Source organism: Condylostylus longicornis, unplaced genomic scaffold (genome assembly GCF_029603195.1).
Source record: "Condylostylus longicornis isolate FDR11 unplaced genomic scaffold, ASM2960319v2 ptg000010l, whole genome shotgun sequence".
Taxonomy (NCBI): Eukaryota; Metazoa; Arthropoda; class Insecta; order Diptera; family Dolichopodidae; genus Condylostylus; species Condylostylus longicornis.
Window position 1 is genome coordinate 3,323,706 of NW_026577979.1, and position 12,480 is coordinate 3,336,185.

The 12,480-nt window shown below is 22.1% G+C and overlaps 1 long non-coding RNA gene across 1 annotated transcript in view; it reads right to left on the reverse strand.

Moving 5' to 3' along the window:
- The window catches only part of LOC129618746 (uncharacterized), a 101,145-nt gene extending 91,126 nt beyond the window's left edge, over nucleotides 1–10,019 (reverse strand). The window contains exon 1 of the long non-coding RNA XR_008697827.1: nucleotides 9,291–10,019. This is a non-coding gene — a long non-coding RNA (uncharacterized LOC129618746). The remainder of the gene's footprint in view (nucleotides 1–9,290) is intronic.
- Nucleotides 10,020–12,480: the final 2,461 nt, after the last annotated feature.

Genomic DNA, 12,480 nt, shown 5'->3' on the forward strand with positions numbered 1-12,480 from the left:
ATCATCTGAGATTTTTAATTTTAACAAATTAATAAGAAAACAAAAAAGCTCACCTACCATCATATTTACTGTCTGAAATACACAACCTTTATAAATCTACATAATAATTATTATACACTTAACTACTTATAAGTAGCTACTTTTATCTACATGACTACCTTCTAGATCTAAAACAAAATCTATTACAAATTTTAAAAAATTTCAGATAAATACGTTTAATTCTTTCATATATTACGAGATATTATGGGTATATGTAGAATTATTTAGTTCAAAATTTAATGGGAATTGGGAAGTAAAGTAATTTAAAACGAATATTGTCTCAAGATGAAAGAGAAAAAAAAAGAGAGACCTAAAAAACAGGAACTAAAACAATAATATCGTAATGAAACATTATAAAATAATTTTTTACTTAAAACGGAAAAGAACATAAGAAATCCCGAAAATTGTCTTAATTCCAAATTATTATAAAGTAGAAGCAAAAAATACAGTAAACCTTATGATTTTCGTAATTTAATGCTAAACGATTTGATAATTTTATTGGATAATAACTCTAAGGTACTTACGTTATATAAAATCAAATTTCGAGTCTCAATTTCAACATCATCAACACATTCTGAAGAAATGCTTAGAATAAAATTTTGAGAGCTGAAATTTTAAGTGCAAGCGATCGGAAACAGTAGAAACCTTGCGTTAAAATAATTGCTTGCTTCATAAGACTTTAATATTCTAATATTTAATTTCTCTTATTTGTTTAGAATACAATTAAGTATTTGCTTACCTACATGTAATTACTAATTACTAATTAGTATTCTAAAATAAGTAAGTATAAGTACTGAGTAATAAAACTAATTTATTATATTGAACTTAGAACAATTTACTCCGATTTATTATAATTAATAGTGTAAGTACTTATAGTATCTTCAATATTTCATAAAATAAATTTAGTATTATTAAGTAAATTAAATACTACATATACTTATAATTTACCAACTTGTATGAGTTTTAAATGAAAATAGTTTCGGACGATGGTTTCAATTTTTAGGAAATAATTTTAATACAAAATTGAACTGAACCATTTAAAAACTTGTTATACTCAAAATCCTAAAAAATTAAATTAATAATACTTGTACTAAGTAAGGAATACTTAATTAAAAAGTAAGAATTTAGTAGAATTATCGAATTACTAACCAATTCCGAACATACATTATCGAACTAGACAAACATTATCGAGCTAAAGGTAATAAATTCAATTGACTCATGAGCTTATAAATTAATTTGTTAACGGTCTATTGTAAATGGATTGAATTATAATTGATTTCTTGTAATTTTGACGTCATAGCAACTGTTTAAAATGTAGTCTCACATTTTAATTTTAAAACTAACTTCGTAAAGAGCTAGATAGAGCACAAACCAATGTAATACTAAACAAGAGAATGTTAAAATTTTTACTTTAAATATCGGATTTTAAATATTTTCGTTCAATTTACCATGAACTTACTGCCGAAATGAAAAAAAAAAAAAACAAAAAAAAGATCAAGGTTTTTTTTCTTAATTTCATTTTATTTTAAATTTTTATTTTATTTTTTCTTTATTTTTATAGAATTTAATTTTATTTTTTCTGAAATCTCTTCTCTCCATCCTCTTTTTTTCCTTTCCGCTCTTTTGCTTTCATTAATTTTATTTCAAAAAAAATTTTTTAATATGGGTACCTTACATTAAGGTTTTTTTTATTCTTTTAAACAGCTGCTATATGTATTAAGAATAAATAAAATAAGTATGCCGAATGTTTTAAGTTAAAAATTAAATTGTTACCCATATACATATGTGATTCTTTAAGAGTTTCTCACATTAAAATTAATACACATACATAAACACATACTTAACTGTCTACGTTCTTATATAAATTTATCTACGTTTTTAGATTTTAAAACTTGTAACAAACAAGAAACCAATTATTATTCGAACAAATGTTTAAAAATAAAATCCAACAATATTTAAGAAAAAAAATTTTTTTTTGGAATTTCCTTTTTGCCTTTGGTTATCTTTTTAATGAGATTTGAATTTAAGTGTCTATACTAGGGTTGCTGTTCAAAAAAACAAAAGGTCCAAATTTTCATAAAAAGGTTAACTTCTGAAATCTCTGGGCTAAGTATACCCAGATTCGAAAAACGGAACCATGGATTGAATTATAAAATTAAAAATTTTTACCCTGTGAATTTGCTAAATTCAGCTAAAGTGGTAACATTAATGTTGTAAGAGTCTCAATATTTTCAGTAATTTTTCCTCAGTTGAGAATATTAATACTTATACACATTAACAGAAAATGAGAGTGCTTTCTACTATTTGTGTAACGGTAAAATATGTTTTGTCTTACAACTAAGAATAAAAGTTCAAACTTAATGAAACTCGAACAGCTTATAAGTGCATTCGGACTTAAATTTTTTTGAATTTCAAATTTGAAATTAATTATTAAATTAAAACAAAATAAATAAATTACAAATTGAACAAAAAAAAAAAAAAAACTGAAGATAAAAATAAGAAATTGTAAAACAACTTGAAAATTGGATTTGGAAATAAAAATTGGATCTAGATCAAAAAAAAAAAAATTTTTTTCTCCTTTTTATTTTATTTTTATTTTGTGCTTTTCTTTTAAATGACATTTACTTAACGCACGATGACATCTCAAATGACATTTCAAGATTCTTTAATTTTTGTAATTGGAGATCACCTAAGGTGTGTTCATGTCATTATATTGTGAATAAATGTTGTTGTTGTTGTTGTTTTCTTTTATTAAGAAATCTTAATATTATTAAAGCATACAAGCAACAGCAACACAGAGTAAAACGCATAAAAGAGTTGTGTCTGTGCTTTTCTTTTTTAGGGCGAAAAAAAAAATTAATTCATTTTTTTTTTGTTTTTATATTTTTATTATTGTTTTTTTTATTGTATAGTTGTAAGTACAAAGAATTTCAAACAAGTTAAAAGATAAATTACAGGTGTAGTATACAAGGTGTGGAAAAACATTAAAATGATGTCTCATTTAAAGGCTTTAAAGTTACATTTTTTTTTTTATAATTCGGTAAATTTTCTTGTTTTTTATTTTTGTATGAATTTTTGTTTTTTAACAGACAGATTCTTTAATAATATTGTAGGTAAGCTATGGTATGATGGCGACGACTACGTCAATAATGATGATAAAAAAAAAAAAAATCCATAGACAATATTATCTATAATCGCTATGAACAATTTAATTTATTAAATAAAATCGAGAATAAAAAGTATAGAAATTTTTGATATGGGTAGAATATGCTTACACATATACATATATTATGTAAGTATTAAGTACTATGTGTTATTTTAGTAAAGATATTTTAAGATGGAAATTTAGGTAAGTTATGACACATAAATTTTACTTAAAATAGGCCATGTAATAATAATGGACAAAGTGATTTCAATACTGTAGAAAATTTAAAAATTAAATTACTTTCAAACCAATGTAATATGATAAAATTTGGAGCCAATGTAATATGGATTAAACTAGTTATTAAAATTGGGGTTAAAATTAAAAGATTCCAATGTAATGGACGTATGTAGAATTAATTTTAATTGGGCATTAATAATGTTAATTATGATATTAAGTATGAATTTTATTTATACAAATTAGATGGAAGAAATTACCATAAATAGAAGAATTTACATTAAATCTTGATCATATAGTACTCGTATATTATAAGAACGGTTGATTTATACCAACTTTTAAGGTCTAAGAATGTAAGAACTTAATTAACAGTCTAATCGTGTATTTCACTTTCTATTCACTTTCAAATTAAAATTCTAATTTTTGCATTTTTTTTGAAATTATCGACTGAAGCTATTTTATATACTTATGCATTTAAAAAAAAAACGAGGTACGCAAATACGGAAAAATTCTTCTCACTCGAAAATTACGTTATACAAACATATGACAATTATTCACTCACTTGGCGAGTAAAATAGCGAGATACTCGATCACACCCTATAAATATATTTCAAAGAGCCTTTAAGGAATTCAAATCAAATTGTATTGAAGAGGAAAACAATATTTTGTATTTAAAATGTCTCCTTTTTTCAAGTTTCATATTTATTCACTACTATAAAGTAGCTATTTTAAATAAGTAGTTTAACTTTCTTAGATTTTCAGTTAGCCATAATAAGGGCCATATTAGAATCAATAACACATACATATACGTGCTGAAACGTAAATAATTAAGCTTGTACATAATTTCAATTTCCCGGATCAAGATAATTTTTGCGACTGCAACCTAAGTAGGTAATAAAATTTTTTACTAATTAAATTTAGCAAAATTGAACGTGTAATCACTTCGTATATTCTTATACTTAATTATAATTTTCCCTTTTACTTAATTATATAATAGTAAGGGAATATTATGTTTCCATTCAAGTAAAAGTACAAAATTATGTAAGTATTACAAATAATTAACTATTAAAGTAAAATCTTAATATTGAAAATGTCTACTTACTCATACTTATATTTGACATACATTTGAACATAACTACTTATTTCTTATAATTATAATTATATTTTATATTCAACTTTTGCATTAATTTTCCTAAGTGTTAAGTAATTATTCAAAATTTAGTTAAATAACAATTTCATTATTATTTTTGTTACGAATAATGGAAAATTAATTAAGTATTTTACATTATACATATATAAAGGACTTACATAATTAATTGCATAACTATATTTTATAGTTACTTATAAAGAAAGAAAATTCATACTTATTATAAAATCAGTATGTGAATTGACGTCAATCGTATAGTCGATAATTAGTACAGTAGTAAGTATTTATTACATTTATTTTTCACCATAAAAAAAAATATTATATTGGTGTTAATTTAATTTTCACCATTTTCAATAAAAATCAATTTTCTAATTTTATTCTGTTAATTTTGTTTTTGAATCTAAAATGAAACAATAGAGAATATTTTCAAGTGTACAAAAATATGAATACAAGGTGTTACTCTGTCGCGTGTTAAATTTCGTTTTCCAAAAACAATTTTTGAGTTTAGTAATAAGAAATAACAGAAATAAAATTGAACAGAAAATATAAAAGATAAACTCCTTTATAATTCTTCAGATTAAAATAATTGCGAAGACATGCTTGAGGAAAGTGAACCAACCATTAAATTCTTGATTTATAAAAATAATTCTAAAAAATATTCCAAAAAATATTTTGTTAAAATATTATATAACAAAGTAAGATTCCACCTTTCTCATTCACTTTTCCTATCACTTAACCTTAAAGATACAATGATTACCAATAAAAAATTATTGTGTATCCTTGACAATTTATTTTAATTATATAGATCGTTAATTTTACTTAAGTTCTTACACATCTGTATTATTTCAAAATTACGTCAATCTTTTAGGTTTTATACACAGAAACAAGTGTACAATAACGTCTTAATTATAAAATGAGTAAATTCAATTCTATATTTGGAGCTGCCAATTACCTCCAATCAGAAAATCTCTGATTCGTATCTCTAAATAAATTATAATTTTATATATAGCGTATAATTTAAACCGAGTTCATAATTTTGTCATATTTGTTTCAGTCAAATCCAAATTTTTATATTAAACATATGAAATTCTGTAAATTTGAGAAATGTTTCTAATGTTTTCAAACAAAATTTTGAGTTCAATTTCAGTAAGTAACTAATAAACTAACTAGTAAATTAAGATTTAATATTTCAATTCGACTTGAATTTTAAATTACTTAAATGTTGTTTGTAAAAAAATATATGTACCTATATACATTTCTATTTTAAACCTAAAAGAAGATTGAGTAATAAACTATAATAAATCATATAAAATAAAATTTTCTTAAAATTAGGCTAATTTTGATCTTATTTTATACACATTTTTTTAACAATATACTAACAAGAAGAATAAGATACTAAAAACTGTGTGTGAATGTATGTTATACTTAATTCTTTTTTATATTATTTAATTTTAGATATATTCACTTTAATATACATTAATGCACATAACTAAACTATAATCAAGTGTAAGTATAACGCTTATGCAATACTTAATGTATGTGCTTAAATAAATATGTAAATTAGTAAGAACCCATATATCTATACATACGAGTACATGTATAATTCTTCATTCTGTATAATTTTCACGAAAATAATTCAAATTTTAAGTTATGTCGGCCGAACACTGTCACATGTAGCGAAAAAAAAATTTTTATATGTATATATATATTATTTCAGTATTTATTCTGTACATATAAGTAAACTTAGTCATAAATAATAATTTTATGAATGAAAATATTCCAACTGACTTCACAATGAATTTAATAAAAATAAATAAATGGCCATAAAAATTATTATTACTGTGAATTGATCTAAATAAAATAAGTAATATACTTGAGCTGAAATAATTTTTTAAAAAAATAAATAAAAAAAACAAAAAAATTTTTCATTAAGTAAATTCTTTAATTTTTGGGCTGTTATATGGTTAGGTTATTTCCGCGATATAGAAGAAAACAAAACAAAAAAAAATTAATAACTAAAAACAAAAATAATAAAAAAAAATAATTTGCATTTTTATGCTTAAATTTCAATGTTAAAATATTAAAAAGAAGACAAAAAAAAATTAAATAAATAAAATCGTATATGTATTAAGTATGTTTATATAGCAGCCACAAGTGTATACTTAAATAGTACATTAGTATAAACAGTAAGTATATTATTATAATATTATTCGTTTGCTGCAACACTGACATAAATCAAAAATTTGCAAATTTGAGAAAATTGAATTTTATAATTTTAAATAACTTAATTTGGTTTTTCATACGGCATTATTTTATAACTAACTACTTATAAGGGACAATTTTCAGGCTAGACAATTCACATTTTGGCTTAAAAATTAAATGTTTTAAGTGCTTCTTTCTGTATAAATAACTCAGAAACCGTATTTTTTTTTAGTTACGTCACAGACAAATGAATAACATATACATAACATTTCAATAACAAAACTATAAAATTTAAAGTAAAACATTTTAGGTGTGTGGTGCTTAAGGTAATTTATCAAAATAAGAAATTTAAAATTTTGTAAGTAGAAAAATTGTGAGTTAAAATGAAATTTCTGTTCGAGAAATTGAATACTTTAATATATACTTAATTACAACACCAGAGATAGAACAATTTTCTTAGCTATCATGTACCTACTTAAAAACATGCCCAGTATTTAAAGAACTAAGTGTTTTATAGCTTTTTTTTTTAATCTCATAATTAACATGAATTGATGATTTTTATTTTGCTTTCAAATTAAAATTTTAAATTATTTCAAAAAAAAATATTTTTAATAAGATCTTGTTTTTTCTAACAAAATCTAAAGAATATTTTTAAATAAATTTGTAAATTGAAATATTTATGACATCATTCATATAATGAAAAAATATTAACATTTTGTTTAAGGTATTTAGTCATTCTTTTTTTAAATTAAAAATTAAATTAAAAATTAAAATAATTAATTATAAGAACTATGTACCTTTCTACCTAACACTAATTACCAAGCTATTCTAAAATAAAAATTTTAAATTTTAAAACTCTAACTAATTTTATTTTCAAGAAGAATTTTATTTATTACATTTAGGAATATTAAAACTAAATAAGCGAATATCTAGCAAATTTTTAATTAACAACATTAATATTATTTAAAAAAATTTAATAGAATAAGAATTTAAATAACTAATAATTAAAAAAATATAATATTGCATGGGATAATTAACGTGTAAAAGATAGGTAATGTGGGTATGTATTCACTCATACAATATGTGGGTATCTGCACACTAAAACACGCAATGCCTTACTCAAATATTTCATAAGCTTAATATTAAAAAATAATTCGTTTCCCCATTAAATTTAATTTTATAACTAATATGATATTATATTTTTCTAATGGTATTAATTAACAAAAAAAAAAAAACTGAAACCTACTTTATTTAATTTTAACTTTATTAAAGATCATACTTAGCGAGCACATTGGAAGCTTATGCATTATATTGACCTATATTATTATAAAATTTAAATTCCTGCGCAGTACACCCAAAAATATAAGAGAAGTAAGATTTAAATAAGAAAATATCACATAAATTATCCTGAATTTATTGTAAGTGCATGAGTAACCAATGTATGGTTTGTAAAATTAACTAAACATTTTGTTCCATTAAGTATTAAGTGATATTTAAGTGCTTTAAGTAGATTGGTAAGTATAATTTGTATTTCCTCTTAAAATTTTTGTATTTTAAGAAAAATTTGATTACAAGCATTGAAAACTCTGATTCATGCATATTACAATTTTTTTAGAAAACATGCAGTAATCAGAATATTTGCTTTTTGTTTTAACAATTCAAATACATATCCTTGGATCTTATGTAAACGACTCTAAAACTGTTGAATAATTTGGTCGAAAATTATATAAATTTTTAAATAAAAAATTCTATTAATTAAATTATAAAAGAAAAAATTGAATTTGAATTTTTTTTTTACTAGTATATGCCCATGTAGTAGGTAGGTGCTTATTGTAACCAAAACGATAAATAAGTATTTAAAACTTAGACGAAAGATCTTAATTTTCTTCGACTCATATTATTATTTTTGAATTAATTTTTACATATTAATATTATATTATATACATATTAATATTAATTTTTAATATTAATTTCAATTAAAATGTTAATATATATAACTGTTGTGTTGAATTATAAATTCAAGCTTTACTATAAGTAGGTATGTAAGTACCTTCCAATATTTTGAATTTGAGTATTAAAGTAATTTATGATTTGAATTATGAATGATTCTGTAAACTAATACAAATTTAATATAACTGTAAAATCGCTAATATATAAAATCCTTACTATTATTGCATATATACATATGTACTTAGTTAGAAAAAGATATTAAAATGAAACAAAATAGATATTTCAATGAAAATGAACAAAATGTAAAATTAAAAATTTAATTTTTTTTTCAATCAAATAAAATTTTATTAAATGCAATAAAATTTAATTTAATATTGGAATTAAATTCATTCTGGGCCCTATTGCATCAACCACTTACATAGAAAATGTAAGAGCAAAAAATTAAAATAAAAATGGTTGGTGCAATAGAAACCTGGCCAAGTTCACTTGAGGTTAAGTTAGAAATAAAGCATAAAAAAAACCTTCTGAATTCAAACTTTATCATACAAAAATTTTCTTAAAATAATTTCTAACCTTTACTGTTATATATGTATTGTTTAATATTTAATATTCCTTTTCGTATTTTAAAAAAATTCGTTTTTTACTTTGATATTTTTAAAGTGTAATTGTATCCAAATTTTGTTTTTGATTCCTTGAATGTAATAATTTTGATTCAAATTTCGTACACACACACAAACACAATTTTAATTAAACAATAATATTTTTTTTATGAATTTCAATTTCAATATTAAATAAAAATTACGAAAAAAAGAAAACAATCTCTCGTTTTTTTAAAATCAAACACTTCAATTTTTGTAAAATTTTAAATTTTTTAAATAATTTTTTTAATAAAATTTTTTCTTTATAAACTTTGTTGTTGAAAATTTTCTAAAATTTAAAATTTTTTTTTACTGAACAATGAAACACATGAAATAGACAGAGAAAACAGCACATAAAAATTTGAATTTTTTTTTTTATTTTTTTTTTTAAATGTAATCCTTTTGGCTTTTGGAACGAAACCGTTTCTTTTTTTTTAATATTTTATTTTTGTGTTTTTCAATTAAATTGAATAATTTTTAAATATTTTTTTTTTCCAAAATTTAATAAATTCATTAAAGAAAACGTTTTTTTTTTTACTGCTTTAATTTTAATATTTTTTTTTCTGTTAACTCATAAAAAAAAACAAAATAAGAAAAGAAATTTTATTTAAAAGAAAAAAAAAATCGATTCAACGATACTAACGCGTGGCATTTAATTCAAAGATCTCAACACGACTAACTGTAAAGTGAAAAAAACAAAACACATTTTACTACAATTTAATTTTTTTCTTCTCATTCGCTCATTTTTTGAAGTATCGAAAAATTGTGTTGTGTTGTGACGTTTTTCTGCTTTTTCGTAAAACAAAAGTGAAAAAATGGAAAAAGAAAAAAACAAAAATTTTCGAATTAAAATTTGTAGAGGAATTGTTGAAAATCGAGTAAACAAAAAAAAAAAATGTTGTTGTTATTGTTTTTAGTAATGAAAAGGAAAAAAATAAAATAAAAAAATAAGAGAGTAAAAATAATTGTGATTCGTAATACAGAAAAGAGAAATCATTTTTAAGAGAAAAATTAAATAAAATTTGATATTTGATTCGTTACTCTTTTTTTTTAGATTGTTGTCTACGTTCGAAAAATTACTCGTGAAGAAAACAAAAGACTGTATTTTTTTTTATAATTTTTTGTAAAAGAATGAATGTAGAAAGGGAGAGCCGGTGTTTCAAATTTCAAATAAATTTTTAGTTTCATTGAATACAAAATTTTAAAAAAATTCTATTGTAATTTTCAGAAATTGATTTTTATAATAAATTTTCACCTCGCATAATTGATTTTGATTAATTCGTTCCGTTTAATTTTATTTTTTATAAAAATAACGAAAAATCATGAAATACAATCTCATTTATCATTCAACGTTCTTAATCTCTTGAAGAAAAGTTTGAGTTTTACTGTTTGGACGATAACTTTCAAGACTATTAACGTAAAAGAAAAAATTGAGTATTATTGCTTGAATGATTCTTTCATTAATATTTTTATTGTTATTTGCAATTAATGTAAGAGATTCCTAGTTTAATAGTTTTATTCACACACAACACAAACTAAACATCATATTTTTCTCTCAAAATTTTGCTTACAGGTACATATTGTGAATTTACATTGTTTAATAGAATTTTCTCAAACAAATTTGTATTACTTGATTTCAATGTTTTTATTTCATGTTCTCGCCTTTTTTTATTTATCTATGTAGCGGAAACTGTCTCTCTAACTTCTTTAAGATTTTTTTAATAATTTAGAATTTTATACGTCATTTTCGTAGAAAATCATACATAATATGCAGGCAGCATAAAAATTTAATTTCTGTTCTACTATTTTGTACATACATATGTATGTTTGCATGTATATGTATGCATGCATAATTATATTATACTGCTAGAATAAAAACAAAGGAAATAAAACGTGAGTTCAAAAACCATTTCCATTTTAACGTCTCCAACTTAGTGTCTACAGAATTTCATGTACAATAAAAATGTTTAACAGCAACAGTATTACAATTTTTGTTATAAATGTGCGTGCATAATAATTATTATTCTTTTTTTTTTCATTTAAATTTTGTGTATATCGCATACAATATTCTACAACGTTGCCATTGTTCTTTTATAAAATATTAAATGAGGGAGTAAAATGATGTTAGTGTGCTCTCGAGCTCGTCTGTAAATATGTAAGTCTGTTTGTATATATATAGGTATATATATTATTAAGCATGTATGTTGTATTATGACTACGTAGTATGTGTGGTATATTAAATTGAGTACAGTATGTATGGGAATAAAGATTTGGGGATTTGGTTGAGCAGTTTTTGTCAATCTTTTGCTATATTCATTTATTAAAATATAAAATTAATAAAATTATACAATCGGATTTTGAATTTATGACAGAAGTCCACGTTATTTAAAATTTATTCGATAATATTGGAAAATATTTAAGATCCTTTTATTGATCATCTCAGTTCGTGTTATTGGCTTCAATACTTTGCAGATATTGTACTGAAACAATTTAAGTATATAATATTACACAATAAAACACAAATTTAAGTAGATACTATAACTATATGCGCATACATACATATATTTAATTGTATTCAATATAGAATATCAAACCAATAGGTATTCATTTTATTAAAGAGCGTATTTTAGTCACGGGGTACGATTTCTTTTAACTTGAACAACGCATGTAACAAAATATTAACAACAATTCATATTTATTGACAACAAAAACTCAAATATAATAAGCAACAGGCATACAAAAAACATATGACTTTTCTCATTCTCTCAATATAATATAAATGAATCAACACAAAATAAGCAGTATATACTCAAGTTTACATAGCTATAGATGAATATACACACAAACGTAAAATCGTATATTTGTTCACCCCAGCTAACGTTTTTTTTTGTAAGACAAAACATATTTTATTTCTCTTTCAACATAACATTCTCATCATTCAACGTAACAACTAACAGCTGTTCTGGTTCAATAATAAATTATGTATTTTAATTTTCGAAAATGAGAAATTATAAAATAAAACTCAAATTGAAATTCAAACGGGTGAGTTTATTAATGAGAAAGTAAAGCATTGCCAAATTTACTTAATTTTTATTACGGAATATTTTTTTTGTTAAGACGGAATG